At 45.2% G+C, this 22,225-nt stretch overlaps 1 protein-coding gene across 3 annotated transcripts in view; it reads right to left on the bottom strand.

Annotated features, from left to right (window-relative positions):
• RABGAP1L (RAB GTPase activating protein 1 like) overlaps positions 1-20,842 on the bottom strand; it is a 304,875-nt gene extending 284,033 nt beyond the window's left edge. The window contains exon 1 of one of the 3 annotated variants that reach the window (XM_069737819.1): positions 20,641-20,842. The gene's annotated coding sequence lies outside the window, so the exon portion shown is untranslated. The remainder of the gene's footprint in view (positions 1-20,640) is intronic. The other 2 variants (XM_069737817.1, XM_069737820.1) reach the window with 2 other exon arrangements.
• Between the last annotated feature and the right edge of the window lie 1,383 nt (positions 20,843-22,225).

Raw genomic sequence — 22,225 nt, 5'->3', positions numbered from 1 at the left:
TTTTTATTTTTCTTCCCCAATAGTACTCTATATATACCGTAATCAGGAAGTATGAGGCTAGCATTAAGCCTAGAGACATGAGTGAAATTGCAAGATTTTATTTTTTCTTAGGCTTAATGATTATTTGAGCAGCCACATGGACATTATCAGCAGTAGACTGGCTCTGACCCTACTGATTTGTTTAGAAGTTTTTTTCTACTCATGCTCTGATTTATCTGTGCACAGGTCATTATAAGGAGAGTGGGAGCAGGTGAGCTGTGACATCAATTGTAATTGGTGGATCCTTTGCTATCTACTGTACATAGAGGCAGGGTTGTGGAGTCAGTAAGCCAAACCTCGGACTCCGCAATTGCCCTGACCGACTCCACAGCACTGGTCACTACTGAGCATGTGCATAAAGTGCAGCACAGATTTATCTCAACTATGACTCCACAGCACTGGTCACTACGGAGCATGTGCATAAAGTGCAGCACAGATTCATCTCAACTATGACTCCACAGCACAGGTCACTACGGAGCATGTGCATAAAGTGCAGCACAGATTCATCTTAACTATGACTCCACAGCACTGGTCACTACGGAGCATGTGCATAAAGTGCAGCACAGATTTATCTCAACTATGACTCCACAGCACTGGTCACTACGGAGCATGTGCATAAAGTGCAGCACAGATTCATCTCAACTATGACTCCACAGCACTGGTCACTACGGAGCATGTGCATAAAGTGCAGCACAGATTCATCTTAACTATGACTCCACAGCACTGGTCACTACGGAGCATGTGCATAAAGTGCAGCAGAGATTCATCTCAACTATGACTCCACAGCACTGGTCACTACTGAGCAGCTGTTATCCACTCTGGTGGCGGCCATGTGTACACAATTTGTGGATCCAAAACCGCACAGCGCTGTGCGTTATATGGTCAGTGCTCCCGGGTACAGCGCCTCATTTCTTATTCAAGTGAATGGTCCAGACACCTACAAATAAGTTGTCACTATATTAGTCTGGGACAGTGATACACCATGAGTAAGGGTGATCTAGGCACCAGGAACGCGTAGGTGTCATTTCTAATGGACGTTTTTCGGATGTTACTATGATTTTTTAATCTACTAATAAAAGTTTGACATTTTATCTCTGTCTGAGCTGGATCCATTTCCTATATTTTCATCTGTTTTTCAAGCTATGGCGGTGGCGTTGTCCCAATCTCCGGAGGCCTTGGTGAGTTGGCTTTTTCTTTCAATTCCTGGACAACCCCTTTAAACATTAAAGTAATTTTATAGAATTTAACCACTTAACCAGACATCATAAAGAAAATATTTTGCTATGACCCCCCTAAGAGTATCGGCCCCTACAGCCAATCTATGGCACGTCGCATGCTAAAGTATAATGCGTGCAGCCAGTTCCCCCAGCGAGGCACTGAACTGGCTGACATGGATTGCTGGAGTTGAAGCTTGTTTTTCTTAAAGGGTCAGTCCCATCTTACCAATCCCCAGGTGAGCATATGCTAATGGATGGGGTCTGAACACCGGTACGCCCAAATCCTGTAAACAGGGCTCTGAAGAGCAGCACTATAATGGTCTGGCATGCCGCAGTCCCATAGGCAATGCCTATCAGAAAGGTATCACTTATCCTTTCAGATCCCTGACGCAATACCTCCTAAAATCAGAGCTTTTTGGTAAGAATATGCGGCATCAATAGGAAGCACACAATCACCTAATATGTGTCAGCTTAGGGGTTTGTGCAAAAAGTAACAGCCGTGTGCATGAGGCCATGGAGATACTTTGCAGACGGTGACTGCAGCGCTGGGTGACTGCAGCGCTGGGTGACTGCAGCGCTGGGTGACTGCAGCACTGTGCAATAACAAAATTGGGCTGTACGCTGTATGCAAGCTCAGCAGTTTGCAATGAAGCGCGCCAAGCAGTATGCAAAGAGAATGCTGTAAACGGATTATGAATGGAGGCTTTATCATCACTTTAATCAAAATGTAATGCAGAATAATCATGAGGGAATCAGATGGCAGGGACATCACTGTACAGCCAGGATATCGCCCACCGGTCAGGAAGAAGATGATAGAATGGCAGCAATTGGAGCTCAGATAAAAGTGCCCTTCTGTAATGATGAGATCAGCCAGGCTGGGGCATACATACAAGCGAAGGCTGCAATCACCATCCATACCGATATACTACAGCGGCAGAGCTGGATGCACACTTCATATTGCAGATGGTCGAATGCTCCCTAAGCCGACAACCATTCTTTCCGACCTCACTCCCCACACATGCATATTTGGCTGAGCATTTGTTCTCAATGGGGAGAGGGTAGTAAGACGCTTCGGCACATCTCGTCTAAATCCAACATTTCCAGTCCTTCTTCCCTCCAACATCAAGCATTGGGAAAGAATAGGAACCCCCCTCCCCCTCCCCTCCCCATACACACTGGATGATCGGCCACGATGTCAGAATTAAAAGTTATCCATTCTGCGTAACTTACCGATAACGTTGATGGTCCGAATGTTGGGACCTTTATTGCTCCAAAGCTCTTGATCCCCCCCAAAAAATGCTTCCACCTAGTGTTCGGATAATCTGTTATCCGAGCATGCTCCTGTGCTAGCCCAGTGTCTTCAGCATGCTCAAAAAATTTGTTTGAGAACGTACATGTCTCATGGCTTTTCGACAAGCACAACTTAGGCTACTTTCACACTAGCGTCGTACTCAGCCCGTCGCATACTGTGGAAGCGCCGCACAACGGGGGCAGCGGATGCATTTTTCCAACTCATCCGCTGCCCCATTCTGAGCTGCGGGGAGGAGGGGGCGGAGTTCCGGCCGCGCATGCGCGGTCGGAAATGGCAGACACAACGCACCAAAAAACGTTAAATGCAACATTTTTTGGTGCCGAAGGTCCGCCACAACACGACGCAACCGTCGCACGACGGTTGAGACATGTGGCAAAGCGTCGCAATGCGTCGCTAATGTTAGTCTATGGAGAAAAAACGCATCCTGCAAGCAATTTTGCAGGATGCGTTTTTTCTCCAAAACGACGCATTGCGACGTGCGTCGTACGACGCTAGTGTGAAAGTAGCCTTATGCAGGGATTCCTGTTTGTTAGGCAATCCCTGTATGGATAGAAGATGGAGTGGAGGCCCATGGTGACCCTGATAAAGCCACAGGTGATACGCGTGGGACAGCTCCCTCCTCCCATCCTCCACTTGTTAGCGGATCTTTTACCTTTACAGCTTTTTTGTTGTTTTTTTACACAAAGGCACCTTTATTATCCCTTGTTTGTCGGAATATTAGCTGTACTGGTGGTACTTGATATATTATTAGTGCATTTATTGTTTCTCAGGGGTTCCGCTGCTTTGGCATGCATTTTTTGACTGTGGTGCGCAACATATTATTGGTGCATTTATTGTTTCTCAGTGGTTCCACTGCTTTGGCATGCATTTCTTTACTGGTTGTGCGTAGTATATTATTGGTGGATTTATTGCTTCTCAGTGGTTCCGCTGCTTTGGCATGAATTTCTTTACTGTGGTGAGTAACATTATTGGTGCATGTATTGCTTCTCTGTGGTTCCGCTGCTTTGGCATGCATTTCTTTACTGTGGTGCGTAACATATTATTGGTGCTTTTGTTGTTTCTCAGTGGTTCCGCTGTTTTGGCATGCATTTCTTTAATGGTGGTGCTAGATATATTATTGGTGCATTTATTGTTTCTCAGTGGTTCCACTGCTTTGGCATGCATTTCTTTACTGTGGTGCATAATATATTATTGGTGCATTTATTGTTTCTCAGTGGTTCTGCTGCTTTGGCATGCATTTCTTTAATGGTGGTGCTAGATATATTATTGGTGCATTTATTGTTTCTCAGTGGTTCCACTACTTTGGCATGCATTTCTTTGCTGGTGGTGCGTAACATTATTTGTGCATTTATTGTTTCTCAGTGGTTCCGCTGCTTTGCCATGCATTTTTTTTACTGTGGTGGCATAAGATATTGGTGCATTTATTGTTTCTCAGTGGTTCCGCTGCTTTGGCATGCATTTTTTTACTGTGGTGCGTAACATTATTGGTGCATTTATTGTTTCTGAGTGGTTCCGCTGCTTTGGCTGTTATGACCTGGTGGTCAGGACAATAATGGACCTGGTGGTTAAGAGCACACGGAATGACCTGATAGTTACTGATAATATAGGACGAGCTCTGAGACGTGGGAACTCTGCTGACCGCAATCCCTAAACCTATCACACACACTAGAAATAGCCGTGGAGCGCTCCTGACGCTCCCTAGGCGCCTCGTCACAGCCTAAGGAACTAGCTAGCCCTAAAGATAGAAAAATAAGCCTACCTTGCCTCAGAGAAATTCCCCAAAGGAAAAGGCAGCCCCCCATATATAATGACTGTGAGTAAAGATGAAAATTACAAACACAGAGATGAAATAGATTTAGCAAAGTGAGGCCCGACTTACTGAACAGACAGAGGATAGGAAAGGTAGCTTTGCGGTCAGCACAAAAAACTACAAAAAGACCACGCAGAGGGCGCAAAAAGACCCTCCGCACCGACTCACGGTGCGGAGGCGCTCCCTCTGCGTCCCAGAGCTTCCAGCAAGCAAGACAACAATCAAAATAGCAAGCTGGACAGAAAAATAGCAAACCAGAGAAAAACAAGCAGTAACTTAGCTTCTGCTGGGAAGACAGGTCACAAGAACGATCCAGGAGAGAACTAGACCAATACTGGAACATTGACAGGTGGCATGGAGCAATGATCTAGGTGGAGTTAAATAGAGCAGCCAGCTAACGAATTAACCTTGTCACCTGTGGAAGGAACCTCAGAAGCGACAGCCCCACTCACCACCACCAGAGGAAGCCCATGGACAGAACCAGCCGAAGTACCATTCATGACCACAGGAGGGAGCTTGACAACAGAATTCACAACAGTACCCCCCCTTGAAGAGGGGTCACCGAACCCTCACCAGAGCCCCCAGGCCGACCAGGATGAGCCAAATGAAAGGCACGAACCAGATCGGCAGCATGAACATCGGAGGCAAAGACCCAGGAATTATCTTCCTGACCATAACCCTTCCATTTGACCAGGTACTGGAGTTTCCGTCTCGAAATACGAGAATCCAAAATCTTCTCCACCACATACTCCAACTCCCCCTCAACCAACACCGGGGCAGGAGGATCAACGGATGGAACCACAGGCGCCACGTATCTCCGCAACAATGACCTATGGAATACATTATGGATGGCAAAAGAAGCTGGAAGGGTCAAACGAAACGACACAGGATTGAGAACCTCAGAAATCTTATACGGACCAATGAAACGAGGCTTAAACTTAGGAGAGGAAACCTTCATAGGAACATAACGAGACGACAACCAAACCAAATCCCCAACACGAAGTCGGGGACCCACACAGCGCCGGCGGTTAGCGAAACGTTGAGTCTTCTCCTGGGACAATGTCAAATTGTCCACCACATGAGTCCAAATCTGCTGCAACCTATCTACCACAGTATCCACACCAGGACAGTCCGAAGACTCAACCTGCCCTGAAGAGAAACGAGGATGGAAACCAGAATTGCAGAAAAAAGGCGAAACCAAAGTAGCCGAGCTGGCCCGATTATTAAGGGCGAACTCAGCCAAAGGCAAAAAGGACACCCAATCATCCTGATCAGCAGAAACAAAGCATCTCAGATATGTTTCCAAAGTCTGATTAGTACGTTCGGTTTGGCCATGTGTCTGAGGATGGAAAGCCGAGGAAAAAGACAAATCAATGCCCATCCTAGCACAAAAGGCTTGCCAAAACCTCGAAACAAACTGGGAACCTCTGTCCGAAACGATGTTCTCCGGAATGCCATGTAAACGAACCACATGCTGGAAAAACAATGGCACCAAATCAGAGGAGGAAGGCAATTTAGACAAGGGTACCAAATGGACCATCTTAGAGAAGCGATCACAAACCACCGAAATGACAGACATCTTTTGAGAGACAGGGAGATCCGAAATAAAATCCATAGAGATATGCGTCCAGGGCCTCTTCGGGACCGGCAAGGGCAAAAGCAACCCACTGGCACGAGAACAGCAGGGCTTAGCCCGAGCACAAGTCCCACAGGACTGCACAAAAGAACGCACATCCCGCGACAAAGACGGCCACCAAAAGGATCTAGCCACCAAATCTCTGGTACCAAAGATTCCCGGATGACCAGCCAACACCGAACAATGAACCTCAGAGATAACTCTACTAGTCCATTTATCAGGGACAAACAGTTTCTCTGCTGGGCAACGGTCAGGTCTATCAGCCTGAAATTTTTGCAGCACCCGCCGCAAATCAGGGGAGATGGCAGACAAAATTACCCCCTCTCTGAGAATACCCGCCGGCTCAGGAACACCCGGAGAGTCGGGCACAAAACTCCTTGACAGGGCATCAGCCTTCACATTCTTAGAGCCTGGAAGGTACGAAACCACAAAATCAAAACGGGAGAAAAATAGCGACCAACGAGCCTGTCTAGGATTCAACCGTTTGGCAGACTCGAGATAAGTCAAATTCTTGTGATCCGTCAAAACCACCACGCGATGCTTGGCTCCTTCAAGCCAATGACGCCACTCCTCGAATGCCCACTTCATGGCCAACAACTCTCGATTGCCAACATCATAATTGCTCTCAGCAGGCGAAAACTTTCTAGAAAAGAAGGCACATGGTTTCATCACCGAGCCATCAGAACTTCTTTGCGACAAAACAGCCCCTGCTCCAATCTCAGAAGCATCAACCTCGACCTGAAACGGAAGCGAAACATCTGGCTGGCACAACACCGGGGCAGAAGAAAAACGACGCTTCAATCCTGAAAAGCTTCCACAGTCGCAGAAGACCAATTGACCACATCAGCACCCTTCTTGGTCAAATCAGTCAACGGTTTAGCAACACTAGAAAAATTTCTGATGAAGCGACGATAAAAATTAGCAAAGCCCAGGAACTTTTGCAGACTCTTCACAGATGTCGGCTGAGTCCAATCATAAATGGCCTGGACCTTTAACAGGGTCCATCTCGATAGGAGAAGGGGAAAAAATGAAACCCAAAAATGAAACCTTCTGAACTCCAAAGAGACACTTTGACCCCTTCACAAACAAAGAATTCGCACAAAGGACCTGGAACACCATTCTGACCTGCTTCACGTGAGACTCCCAATCATCCGAGAAGACCAAAATATCATCCAAATATACAATCAGGAATTTATCCAGGTACTCTCGGAAGATGTCATGCATAAAGGACTGAAATACTGATGGAGCATTGGAAAGCCCGAATGGCATAACCAGGTACTCAAAATGGCCCTCGGGCGTATTAAATGCTGTTTTCCATTCATCGCCCTGTTTAATACGCACAAGATTATACGCACCACGAAGATCTATCTTGGTGAACCAACTAGCCCCCTTAATCCGAGCAAATAAATCAGACAGCAGCGGCAAAGGGTACTGAAATTTGACTGTGATCTTATTAAGAAGGCGGTAATCAATACAAGGTCTCAAAGAACCATCCTTCTTGGCCACAAAAAAGAACCCTGCTCCCAATGGTGACGACGACGGGCGAATATGACCCTTCTCCAAGGATTCCTTTACATAATTCCGCATAGCGGCGTGCTCTGGCACAGATAAATTGAACAGTCGGCCCTTAGGAAACTTACTACCAGGAATCAAATCGATAGCACAATCACAATCCCTATGCGGAGGTAGGGCACTGGATTTGGGCTCATCAAATACATCTCGGTAATCCGACAAAAACTCCGGGACTTCAGAAGGGGTGGATGACGAAATAGACAAAAATGGAACATCACCATGTACCCCCTGGCAACCCCAGCTGACACAGACATAGATTTCCAATCCAATACTGGATTATGGACCTGTAGCCATGGCAACCCCAAAACGACCACATCATGCAGATTATGCAACACCAAAAAGCGAATATCCTCCTGATGTGCAGGAGCCATGCACATGGTCAATTGGGTCCAGTACTGAGGCTTATTCTTGGCCAAAGGCGTAGCATCAATTCCTCTCAATGGAATAGGATACTGCAAGGGCTCCAAGAAAAAACCACAGCGCCTAGCAAACTCCAAGTCCATCAAATTCAGGGCAGCGCCTGAATCCACAAATGCCATAACAGAATAGGATGACAAAGAGCAAATCAGAGTAACAGACAATAGAAATTTAGACTGTACCGTACCAATGGTGGCAGACCTAGCGAAACGCTTAGGACAATCGGAGATAGCATGAGTGGAATCACCACAGTAAAAACACAGCCCATTCCGACGTCTGTGTTCTTGCCGTTCAGCTCTGGTCAAAGTCCTATCACATTGCATAGGCTCTGGTCTATGCTCAGATAATACCGCCAAATAGTGCACAGCTTTACGCTCACGTAAGCGTCGATCGATCTGAATGGCCAAAGACATAGACTCATTCAGACCAGCAGGCATGGGAAATCCCACCATGACATCCTTAAGGGCTTCAGAGAGTCCCTTTCTGAAAATTGCTGCCAGGGCACATTCATTCCACTGAGTGAGCACAGACCACTTTCTAAACTTCTGACAATATATCTCTACCTCATCCTGACCCTGACACAGAGCCAGCAAGATTTTCTCTGCATGATCCACTGAATTAGGTTCATCATAAAGCAATCCGAGCGCCAGAAAAAACGCATCAACATCACGCAATGCCGGATCTCCTGGCGCAAGGGAAAATGCCCAGTCTTGAGGGTCACCACGCAACAAAGAAATAATGATTTTCACTTGTTGAACAGGGTCACCTGAGGAGCGAGGTTTCAAAGCAAGAAACAATTTACAATTACGGTATTTTTGAAATTCAGAAACTTAGATCTATCCCCAAAAAACAAATCAGGAATAGGAATCCTAGGCTCTAACATTGGATTCCGAACCACAAAATCTTGAATGTTTTGTACCCTTGCAGTGAGATTATCCATACAAGAGAACAGACCCTGAATGTCCATATCTACACCTGTATCCTGAACCACCCAGAGGTAAAGGGGAAAAGAGAGACAAAACACACTGCAAAGAAAAAAAAATGGTCTCAGAACTTCTCTTATCCCTCTATTGAGATGCATTAGTACTTTGGGCCACCTGTACTGTTATGACCTGGTGGTCAGGACAATAATGGACCTGGTGGTTAAGAGCACACGGAATGACCTGATAGTTACTGATAATATAGGACGAGCTCTGAGACGTGGGAACTCTGCTGACCGCAATCCCTAAACCTATCACACACACTAGAAATAGCCGTGGAGCGCTCCTGACGCTCCCTAGGCGCCTCGTCACAGCCTAAGGAACTAGCTAGCCCTAAAGATAGAAAAATAAGCGTACCTTGCCTCAGAGAAATTCCCCAAAGGAAAAGGCAGCCCCCCACATATAATGACTGTGAGTAAAGATGAAAATTACAAACACAGAGATGAAATAGATTTAGCAAAGTGAGGCCCGACTTACTGAACAGACAGAGGATAGGAAAGGTAGCTCTGCGGTCAGCACAAAAACTACAAAAAGACCACGCAGAGGGCGCAAAAAGACCCTCCGCACCGACTCACGGTGCGGAGGCGCTCCTTCTGCGTCCCAGAGCTTCCAGCAAGCAAGACAACAATCAAAATAGCAAGCTGGACAGAAAAATAGCAAATCAGAGAAAAACAAGCAGGAACTTAGCTTCTGCTGGGAAGACAGGTCACAAGAACGATCCAGGAGAGAACTAGACCAATACTGGAACATTGACAGGTGGCATGGAGCAATGATCTAGGTGGAGTTAAATAGAGCAGCCAGCTATTAACCTCGTCACCTGTGGAAGGAACCTCAGAAGCCGCAGCCCCACTCACCACCACCAGAGGAAGCCCATGGACAGAACCAGCCGAAGTACCGTTCATGACCACAGGAGGTAGCTTGACAACAGAATTCACAACAATTGGCATGCATTTCTTTAATGGTGGTGCTAGATATATTATTGGTGCATTTATTGTTTCTCAGTGGTTCCGCAGCTTTGGCATGCATTTCTTTAACCCCTTACCGGCATCGGACGTACTATACCGTCCGATGCCGGCTCCCCTGCTTTGATGCAGGGCTCCGCGGTGAGCCCGCACCAAAGCCGGGACATGTCAGCTGTTTTGAACAGCTGACATGTGCCCGTAATAGGCGCGGGCAGAATCGCGATCTGCCCGCACCTATTAACTAGTTAAATGCCGCTGTCAAACGCAGACAGCGGCATTTAACTACCGCTTCCGGCCGGGCGGCCGGAAATGACGTCATCGCCGACCCCCGTCACATGTCCGGGGGTCGGCGATGCGTCTCCATTGTAGCCATAGAGGTCCTTGAGACCTCTATGGTTACTGATTGCCCGTCGCTGTGAGCGCCACCCTGTGGTCGGCGCTCACAGCACACGTGCAATTCTGCTACATAGCAGCGATCAGCAGATCGCTGCTATGTAGCAGAGCCGATCGTGCTGTGCCTGCTTCTAGCCTCCCATGGAGGCTATTGAAGCATGGCAAAAGTTAAAAAAAAAGTTTAAAAAAATGTGAAAAAAATAAAAAAAACATAAAAGTTTAAATCACCCCCCTTTCGCCCCAATCAAAATAAATCAATAAAAAAAATATCAAATCTACGCATATTTGGTATCGCCGCGCTCAGAATTGCCCGATCTATCAAATAAAAAAAAGTATTAACATGATCGCTAAACAGCGTAGCGGGGAAAAAAACTCGAAACGCCAGAATTACGTTTTTTTGGTCGCCGCGACATTGCATTAAAATGCAATAACGGGCGATCAAAAGAACGTATCTGCACCGAAATGCTATCATTAAAAACGTCATCTCGGCACGCAAAAAATAAGCCCTCAACCGACCCCAGATCACGAAAAATGGAGACGCTACGAGTATCGGAAAATGGCGCAATTTTTTTTTTTTTTTTTTTTTTTTAGCAAAGTTTGGAATTTTTTTTCACCACTTAGATAAAAAATAACCTAGTCATGTTTGGTGTCTATGAACTCGTAATGACCTGGAGAATCATAATGGCAGGTCATTTTTAGAATTTAGTGAACCTAGCAAAAAAGCCAAACAAAAAACCAATGTGGGATTGCACTTTTTTTTGCAATTTCACCGCACTTGGAATTTTTTTCCCGTTTTCTAGTACACGACATGCTAAAACCAATGATGTCTTTCAAAAGTACAACTCGTCCCGCAAAAAATAAGCCCTCACATGGCCAAATTGACGGAAAAATAAAAAAGTTATGGCTCTGGGAAGGAGGGGAGCGAAAAACGAACATGGAAAAACGAAAAATCCCCTGGTCATGAAGGGGTTAATGGTGGTGCTAGATATATTATTGGTGCATTTATTGTTTCTCAGTGGTTCCGCTGCTTTGGCATGCATTTCTTTAATGGTGGTGCTAGATATATTGGTGCATTTATTGCTTCTCAGTGGTTCCGCTGCTTTGGCATGCATTTCTTTAATGGTGGTGCTAGATATATTATTGGTGCATTTATTGTTTCTCAGTGGTTCCGCTGCTTTGGCATGCATTTCTTTAATGGTGGTGCTAGATATATTGGTGCATTTATTGCTTCTCAGTGGTTCCGCTGCTTTGGCATGCATTTCTTTACTGTGGTGCGTAACATATTATTGGTGCATTTATTGTTTCTCAGCTGTTCTGCTGCTTTGGCATGTATTTCTTTACTGGTGGTGCTAGATATATTATTGGTGCATTTATTGCTTCTCAGTAGTACCACTGCTTTGGCATGCATTTCTTTACTGGTGGTGCTAGATATATTATTGGTGCATTTAGTGCTTCTCAGTAGTTCCACTGCTTTGGCATGCATTTCTTTACTGTGGTGCGTAACATTATTGGTGCATTTATTGTTTCTCAGCTGTTCTGTTGCTTTGGCATGCATTTCTTTACTGGTGGTGCTAGATATATTATTGGTGCATTTATTGCTTCTCAGTAGTTCCACTGCTTTGGCATGCATTTCTTTGACTCATACGGATCATCTGACCATTCAGATGTTTGTGCTCTATACATGATTTTGATAGATTGAACACCTACCCATTAAAGTCTATTGAGCTTTTCAGATGTCCGTGTTTTTTGTGGACTGTCTGTCTGCAAAAAAATCATGCAGAGATGTCCGTTTTCTATCAAAGTCACAAATTAAAATTACCCTTCCAAGTCTGAGGGTCCATGAAGATCATGGACCACACACGGATGGCAGCCATATGCCACCTACGATTAACACTGGGTAGAAGAAACTTTTTGCAGTTTTTATTTTTTTTCATATGTGAAAAAACACTGATTGGAAAAACTAACACTGACCAAACACCGATGAAATTGTGACCTTTTTTTTTTTTTCTTTTTTTCTGTGTACCAGAAAAATCATGGCCTTTGGCGTAGGATCTGCACTATGTTCTGCTATTCTATTATTATTCACACTGCTTGTATGACGTAACTTACGTAATACAGCCCTACTATGTGCCCTTAGGGATTGCATGTTTGGACAGACGGCTTATTGTAGTCACATGCTTGTATGTTTTGGTACCTATTTGTACCTTTTAAGAGTTTTAATCAATTGTTTAAAGCCTAAAATGATCTATATAAAATCTAGAATACGGTCCATTTTTTTGCCATCGTCTTGCTCTATACACTTCTATTCTGCTTTCGAGCGCTCCTTTTTTGATTCACGGGTCCGCGGCATAGTCGCGCCTCTGGCCTAAACTGTGAGCTCCTGATGCCGCTATATAACGCATCTTTTCCTCTGCAGGATCGGAAACACAGACAAACTGAAGATTACCGGTGATTAGGAGCTCACAGTGGGCCCCAGAACTTCCAGACGGCCTCGGTTACCTTGACAAATAACGTTTTATAACAAAATAAAAAAGTAAAGATTTGGGGGAAAAATGAGTTTTAATAATAAGTTAAAAAAAAAAACATTTTTTTTTTTTATTTTTATTTGCTTTTTTCTACATGCACTGTGCAAAATTACTGATCTGATGGGAATAACGCTTTCAGGTTTTGGAACTAGCTGGCATCGTACCAAAAGCCACTTAATAAGGGTTTTGGTGAGGCATTGAAAAGAGCAATGTAAGTAAGGTATTAATGTGTAAGTTGTTTTATGGATTTCCTATACAGCGAGAACTAAATTAAGTATGAACGTATCCATTAAATGTCATCCAGATTGCATCAGTATCTCATCATTATTGCATCCGGGAGTCTGAGGATCCGTCTCGTGTATTTTAGCTTCCCTCGTGGAGACTGTCTATTAGGGATACAATGTCATCCATAACATGCACATAATCCGGATATATGCAACAGCCATTTATAAACACTACTGACCGCAGCGAGGCGGCGTTCCAACAAGGCTCCCTCCGCTTCCGTGTCCCGCTATAGAGGACACAAGCGCTCGGCTCTGCTCCTACTGCCGGCCAAAATGGTCACCAGACGAATGACTGGCCAAGGCATCGTTCAACCGACACCTATCTCATGTGTATGGCGGATTTTAATTTGCCCGCGGTGCTAGCACCAATGCTCTGGCAATCCCAGCACCAATGCTCTGGCAATCCCTGCAGGCCTTTATTTACTTTCCTGAAGTGATGACGTGCTGTATACCCACACGACCACTGCAGACAATCGTTGGCCCCCCCAAGAGTGACATGTGCATGCATGGCACGTGATCGCTAGAGTCAGTTATTGACAGCGTGCCATCGATTCAGCAAAGTCCACCGGGGAAACCGTGGAACCTGTCGATCACTTCCTGTGGCGGAGATCCACCAGTCTCCTCTCCCCAAGTCCGTGACTGGACGAGTACGCATTTCCAGAACATGACCAGAAAGCCCAGGCCAGTGGGGGTGGATTAAGTGTCAGAACATGACCTCTGGGGATGGGTGAGTGCGAGCAAAACTTATGAAAAAAATGTTTAGGCAGTCTGTGGCCTTCAAAGGAGTTGCCCAGCTTTGGGACGAAAGTGTCTGCAAAGTTGTGAATCCTCACACTGTGCACAGTCAGAATTCTCTGGTGATGTGCCCGCCAGAATGAGACATGTATACTGTTGGTCACATTCCTACTAGACGTGCGCAGCCTCCTTCAATTTACTTGTATAGAGCAAGGTGATGCACATCTAGTTGGAATGTGGCTGGGAAATTTATAAGTCTGTCCAGTTTTGTGTGTTTTTTCATGGACCCATTGATTTGAAGGGGTAAGTTTGATCTGTGAATCGGATCAAAAATTAACTTATCCCCATTTTTGTTTGTGGCCATTAAGTCCGAAAAAAAGCCCCTTTAACATGTGAATATCCCAATAGACTATAATGGGTATGTGTTCAATCTGTGAAAAACATGGACAGAACACGTATGTGAAAATTGGACGTCTGAATTGAGGCCTTATATTTTTGGGTGTTGTTCAGACTGTTAAATTCATGCGATTTAATTCCACTCTTCTGCTCAGACAAAATTAAATGGTCCCTACAGTTTAGTTTTTAACATATGACAAGCCTGCGGATCGGTGGCATCTCGGGACCCTGACACGCACCTATCACACCTAGCAGCGTACACGTGATAAGGCTACTTTCACACATCATTTTTTTTGTTTGTTTCAGGCAGAATCCGGCCAATTTTTGAAAAAACGGATCCGTCGCAAATAGTGAAAAACTGATGCGACGGATCCGTTTTCTGCTGGATCCGGTTTTTGTTTTGAGAGAGAGAGAGAGAGAGAGACCCCAGAACGGAAATTGTGCATGATTGTATGGCGAATACATGTAAAACCAGAATCAGAGGCCGGATTCATTATTTCACATGTCAGTTTCATCCATTTATCGCTGAAACTGTCCCTTGGCATTTTGTCGCCGGACAGAAAAAATGTTCCTATGAACGTTTTCTCTGGCCACCGGAACAATAATTTTAGGAGGATCCGGCAAAAAACGGATGAAACGTGTGGCCATCAAGCGCAACCTGGCGCTAATACAACTGTATGAGAAAAAAAACGGATCCGGCAGAAAAAAAAAGATCCGTTTTTTTTCAAAACTCGCCGGATTGTGCAAAAACCTGATGTGTGAAAGTAGCCTAAGTGTTTTGAGCGATTGGTCACTTGTGGTGACTTAGGAAGCTGGAGCACTTGGCTCCTGTATGAGCGCTCACACAGAGGGGTGTACGGGCTCACAGACTGTCTATTGTGCCCGTACACCACTCTCTGCGCTGTCACGCAGGAGCAGAGCTCTCTGGCTACTTGTGAAATGTGCTTTGAGTGACTGGTGGGGTTCTCAGGACCCTTAAAGATGCTGATCTAAAGGGCATTTCATACCCAATCACAATACTTTTTTTTTTTAAAGGACCATCAAAGCCCATAGGACCCCCACCAACCGTATGTGTGTGTTCGTAATGAGTTTTTGGAGCAGAAACTCCAGACTTTTGATTGATTGGTTTGTGTTCCAAAAATTCCTGCAGAAACTCATTGTGACCATGCCCTAAGGGTTTGTTCCCACAGCGTCGTAAAGATACTATCAAAACCTCCAAGTTTTCAAAGGCGTATCATTTTCCTGACACATCTTCGTTTCTTCAGTTGTTTATCCCGGCGGTTTGGCCATCTTTGCTCTATAGTTCAAAATGTATAGAACAGGGAAGCTTCATTTAGGGGAACGCACATACTACTTCTCTAACCACGTCAACTATTCTGAACCCTGAAGGGGTTAAAAGAAGAGATACAAGATGGAACACCTGCACTGAAATGTTTAATTTTTGCAACAGTTTCGCTGTGCTTCATCAGGTTGAAGCGGCCTGAAAAAAAGATGTGTGCGCATACCCAAAGGTATGGTCACACTGAGGGACTGATTCATCAGAATTTTTACCCCGGTATTCTGGCGTAAAAAGCTTTTAAAAAGAAAAATCACTTAATTTTGGTGCAACTGGAAGCTGAACAAAAATGTTGCAACTTTTGGCATTTTCGCACCATTTTCACTTGGCTCTGACAAAGCGTGCGGAGCTGAGGCATGACGAGCGGCGGCGGCGTTCGCTGGGCCACAAATGTTACTCCAGCAGGTAATGGAGTAGGATTGGAGGCACACAGAGGTGTACGACGCTCCTGATTCATGAACAGGTGTACGCCTCTATGAACCAGGAGCGTAGGACAACATCAACATCAAGACTGGTGTGAACAATGCTGGTCTTGAAGAATCGTGCCCGAGACTTTTTGCTGAGGTTTTGGAGCACAAATTCTACAACTCATTCTCAATTTCTGCTCCAAAAACTCAGCAGAAAGACCAAATCGAATACGTTGTTATGCTAGAAAAACAGTGAAGAATATTGTTATTTATGTCCAGAACTGGGACAAATGCCGAAACGCACAGAGCCTAAACCTGGCGCAAAAGCCTTGTAGATTTTATTTAGGAAGTACACTGTTTCGGAGATAAAATTTTATGACTACAGGTGATCCCACCGACAGCAGTAAGCGCGCGTCAGTACAAGAAATCTGATTCAATACCGGTGTCTACCATACATCAAACCACTGCGGCACTATGTGCACCAGATGACGGCACACAGTGATAAGTTATCATGGAGATGGTCAAAAGTCCAGTGAGCTCCTCCTGACAAGTCACTTCAGCAGTGCTGTGCACCACAACATCCAGCGATTATACTACATGTATATAGGAAAATTCAGTAAAATAATCTACTATATAATTGTCTAAGGGTCACTTCCGTCTGTCCTTCTTTCTGTCACGGTTATTCCTTCGCTGATTGGTCTCGCCAGCTGCCTGTCATGGCTGCCACGACCAATCAGCGACAGGCACAGTCCGGAAGAAAATGGCCGCTCCTTACTCCCCGCAGTCAGTGCCTGTCGCCCGCATACTCCCCTCCGGTCACCGCTAACACAGGGTTAATGCCGGCGGTAACGGACCGCGTTATGCTACAGTAACGCACTCCGTTACCGCCGCTATTAACCCTGTGTGTCCCCAACTTTTTACTATTGACGCTGCCTATGCGGCATCAATAGTAAAAATAGGTCATGTTAAAAATAATTTAAAAAAAAAAAATAAACCTGCTATACTCACCCTCCATAGTCTGCTGAGCCGCTCCCGCCGGCCGCCATCTTCCGCTGCAGTTTCCGGTGGCAACGATGGTATGGGAGAAGGACCTGCCATGATGTCACGGTCATGTGACCGCGACGTCATCACAGGCCCTGCGCTCTAATACCAACCCTGGGACCGCAAGCTGCCGTGGACTATAACGGGCCTTCGGAAAGGTGAGTATATGTTTATTTTTTATTTTTTCACCTGTGACAAACCTGGCTGGGCAATATACTACGTAACTGGCCAATATACTACGTGACTGGCCAATATACTACGTGGCTGTGCAATATACTGCGTGACAGGCAATATACTACGTAACTGGCCAATATACTACGTGACTGGCCAATATACTACGTGGCTGTGCAATATACTGCGTGACTGGGCAATATACTACGTGGCTGGGCAATATACTACGTGGCTGGGCAATATACTACGTGGCTGGGCAATATACTGCGTGACTGGGCAATATACTACGTAACTGGCCAATATACTACGTGGCTGGGCAATATACTGCGTGGCTGTGCAATATACTGCGTGGCTGGGAAATATACTACGTGGCTGGGCAATATACTACGTGGCTGGGCAATATACTACGTGGCTGGGCAATATACTGCGTGACTGGGCAATATACTGCGTGACTGGGCAATATACTACGTGGCTGGGCAATATACTACGTGGCTGGGCAATATACTGCGTGACTGGGCAATATACTGCGTGACTGGGCAATATACTACGTGGCTGGGCAATATACTACGTGGCTGTGCAATATACTGCGTGACTGGGCAATATACTACGCGGCTGGGCAATATACTATGTGGACATGCATATTCTAGAATACCCGATGCATTAGAATCGGGCCACCATCTAGTATTTTATATATATCTTTATTTTTGTATATTTTTTTTTTATAATATATATATATATATATATATATATATATATATATATATATATATATATATATATATTATACTGAAAATATTCCTATATACAGTGTAGTACATATACACACACTGTATATATATATATATATATATATTCTGTATATTAGATCTGTTCAATGTTGTTTGTTTTATGCTTTTGGTTGTTGTTGATATATATATATATATATATATATATACACACACACATACATACATACATACACATATATATATACACACAGGTCCTTCTCAAAAAATTAGCATATTGTGTTAAATTTCATTATTTACCATAATGTAATGATTACAATTAAACTTTCATATATTATAGATTCATTATCCACCAACTGAAATTTGTCAGGTCTTTTATTGTTTTAATACTGATGATTTTGGCATACAACTCCTGATAACCCAAAAAACCTGTCTCAATAAATTAGCATATTTCACCCATCCAATCAAATAAAAGTGTTTTTTAATAACAAACAAAAAAACCATCAAATAATAATGTTCAGTTATGCACTCAATACTTGGTCGGGAATCCTTTGGCAGAAATGACTGCTTCAATGCGGCGTGGCATGGAGGCAATCAGCCTGTGACACTGCTGAGATGTTATGGAGGCCCAGGATGCTTCAATAGCGGCCTTAAGCTCATCCAGAGTGTTGGGTCTTGCGTCTCTCAACTTTCTCTTCACAATATCCCACAGATTCTCTATGGGGTTCAGGTCAGGAGAGTTGGCAGGCCAATTGAGCACAGTAATACCATGGTCAGTAAACCATTTACCAGTGGTTTTGGCACTGTGAGCAGGTGCCAGGTCGTGCTGAAAAATGAAATCTTCATCTCCATAAAGCATTTCAGCCGATGGAAGCATGAAGTGCTCCAAAATCTCCTGATAGCTAGCTGCATTGACCCTGCCCTTGATGAAACACAGTGGACCAACACCAGCAGCTGACATGGCACCCCACACCATCACTGACTGTGGGTACTTGACACTGGACTTCAGGCATTTTGGCATTTCCTTCTCCCCAGTCTTCCTCCAGACTCTGGCACCTTGATTTCCGAATGACATGCAAAATTTGCTTTCATCAGAAAAAAGTACTTGGGACCACTTAGCAACAGTCCAGTGCTGCTTCTCTGTAGCCCAGGTCAGGCGCCTCTGCCGCTGTTTATGGTTCAAAAGTGGCTTTACCTGGGGAATGCGGCACCTGTAGCCCATTTCCTGCACACGCCTGTGCACGGTGGCTCTGGATGTTTCCACACCAGACTCAGTCCACTGCTTCCTCAGGTTCCCCAAGGTCTGGAATCGGTCCTTCTCCACAATCCTCCTCAGGGTCCGGTCTCCTCTTCTCGTTGTACAGCGTTTTCTGCCACATTGTTTCCTTCCAACAGACTTACCATTGAGGTGCCTTGATACAGCACTCTGGGAACAGCCTATTTGTTGAGAAATTTCTTTCTGGGTCTTACCCTCTTGCTTGAGGGTGTCAATGATGGCCTTCTTGACATCTGTCAGGTCGCTAGTCTTACCCATGATGGGGGTTTTGAGTAATGAACCAGGCAGGGAGTTTATAAAAGCCTCAGGTATCTTTTGCATGTGTTTAGAGTTAATTAGTTGATTCAGAAGATTAGGGTAATAGGTCGTTTAGAGAACCTTTTCTTGATATGCTAATTTATTGAGACAGGTTTTTTGGGTTATCAGGAGTTGTATGCCAAAATCATCAGTATTAAAACAATAAAAGACCTGACAAATTTCAGTTGGTGGATAATGAATCTATAATATATGAAAGTTTAATTGTAATCAATACATTATGGTAAATAATGAAATTTAACACTATATGCTAATTTTTTGAGAAGGACCTGTATATATATATATATATATATATATATATATATATATATATATATATATATATTTTATGTATAACAACAACCAAACAAAAGCATAAAACAAACAACATTGAACAGATCTAATAAACAGAAGGCACAAGTGTATATAATGCTGAAACATAGAAATAAACATGGCAAATCACGGCCACATTCCTACTAAACATCAGAAAATAAAAAGATCGTGGCTGATAAATCCTGTCTGCGTAACCCTTAAAGGGAGAAACACACGGGAAGACACAACACCGCTGCTGGCATCTGCAGTGCCCGTACCCACTGCTCCGGGCATGTAATAACCCCCCTGCAATAACCCGAGAGGCAGCGCTCTCCCCCTACCCCGGTCCACTTCAGATGCCAGGGTGGCAGCGGCCTGGGCTGGAAAATGACTTTTGCCCTGTGTGGTCCAATAAATATCAGTAATGGACGAAGCTGCTGACAACTTCTGTGTCTGTGATGAGATGGCGGTGCCACATAGCAGTCAAGAAAACGCCCCCATTAAGAAAAAAAAACAAAAAACCCACTACATTTATAGGGAGAATACTAAAGTTGTGCAATGAGGTGAGCCCACTTGTGCCAGACAGGCACTGGCAGCTGCCCAGCATGGACCGCAGGGTCAGGGCAGTGACAGGAGGAAGTGGGCACCTCTCCCAGGTCAGGTGGTGTAGACAGCGGACCAGAAAGAGGACTGCACCTAGCCACCCAGTCATAGCGCAGGGCGGCCGCCAGAGGGCGGAGCTGTGCTCACTGCCCACCCCGCATGCGTTACCGTTATACCGGAGAGCCCTCTTCTCTTACCGGGAGCCGCCGGCTCAGGTCCCCGCCGCTCTATCCGCCCTCCACACAGGCTTACTGCTTGCTCCTGAGTCCCGCGGGCCGTCCCCGGTTCCGTACCGCTCCGGTTCACTTTGTCCCCGGCCGCACGTTTGCAGTTACTACGTCCCCCTCCCTCCTATCACTCTTCTCTCTTTCGTTCTTCCCGTGTGCGCGGCCACGAGGCGCGCTCCCTCCAACGACGTCAGCGAAGGAAGCAGGCGGGAGCGCGGCGCCTGAGGGAGGTGTCGGGAGCGCGCACCAGAGGGAGGTGTCGGGAGCGCGCACCAGAGGGAGGTGTCGGGAGCGCGCGCGGCCGGCCTTGTTCTCGGTGGCGGCTGCGGCTCCCAGGTCGGAGCTCTCATCTTGGCCACGTTCACATTTACATTTTTTTCCCCTCAGACTTTTTCTCTGCAATAAAAAAAAAAAACCGCGAACTTATTTTTTTATTCTCTGCCTTATGTAATCCCCCCATTGTTCACTTCTATTTCCTTCCGTGGTAGGACTGAAAAAAATAGATATTTCTGGCTTTTCATTTTCTTGGTTAAATAGTTGTATAATGTGACAGACCAGGCTGCCTTCCCACCCTGAGCTTTTGGGCGACTTTTGATGTTGCAGATTTTCTTACATTACTTTTTTTTTTTTTTCAAAAATACCCAGCATCAAAACGCGGGAGCGCAGCCTTACAGACGCACCGGACGTTCATTATTTGTATTGGGGGATTATTAACACTTGAATTTTTATTTATTTTCATTTTTTTTAAACTTTTTCCTCTTTTTCTTTATTTTTTAGTCCCCATTAAGTGACTTGAACCTGCGATCGCTTCATCATTTGCATAATTCCCGCACCTGGCACTGGACAGTCCTGACAATGCGCACACTGCACACTGTAATGATTCACGTCTGCAGTCACTCTATATTACTGCAGACTTGTGAATCCTCAGGAGCCGGGCATATTTCCAGCCACATTCTAACTAGACGTGCCAGTTTGCTCAATACACTTGTACAGCGCATGTCTAGTCTGCATGCAGCCATCTGCACCCAGCACTGGAGAATCCTGACAATGCGCACACTGCACAATGTAATGATTCACGTCTGCAGTCACTCTATGTTACTTCAGACTTGTGAATCCTCAGGAGCCGGGCATATTTCCAGCCACATTCTGACTAGACGTGCCGGCCTTGTTCAATACACTTGTACAGCGCATGTCTAGTCTGTATGCAGCCATCCGCTCCAGGCACTGGAGAATCCTGACAATGCGCACACTGCACACTGTAATGACTCACACGACTGCAGTCACTCTATGTTACTGCAGACTTGTGAATCCTCAGGAGCCGGGCATATTTCCAGCCACATTCTGACTAGACATGCCGACCTTGCTCAATATACTTGTACAGCGCATGTCTAGTCTGCATGCAGCCATCCGCACCCGGCACTGGAGAGTCCTGACAATGCGCACTGTAAAGACTCACATCTGCAGTCACTCTGTTACTGCAGACTTGTGAGTCCTCAGGAGCCGGGCATATTTCCAGCCACATTCTAACTAGACGTGCCAGTTTGCTCAATACACT

The sequence above is a fragment of the Ranitomeya imitator genome, chromosome 8, assembly GCF_032444005.1.
Source record: "Ranitomeya imitator isolate aRanImi1 chromosome 8, aRanImi1.pri, whole genome shotgun sequence".
NCBI lineage: Eukaryota > Metazoa > Chordata > Amphibia > Anura > Dendrobatidae > Ranitomeya > Ranitomeya imitator.
Note: the sequence above shows the minus strand (reverse complement) of the source record. Positions and strands in the feature narration are given on the sequence as shown.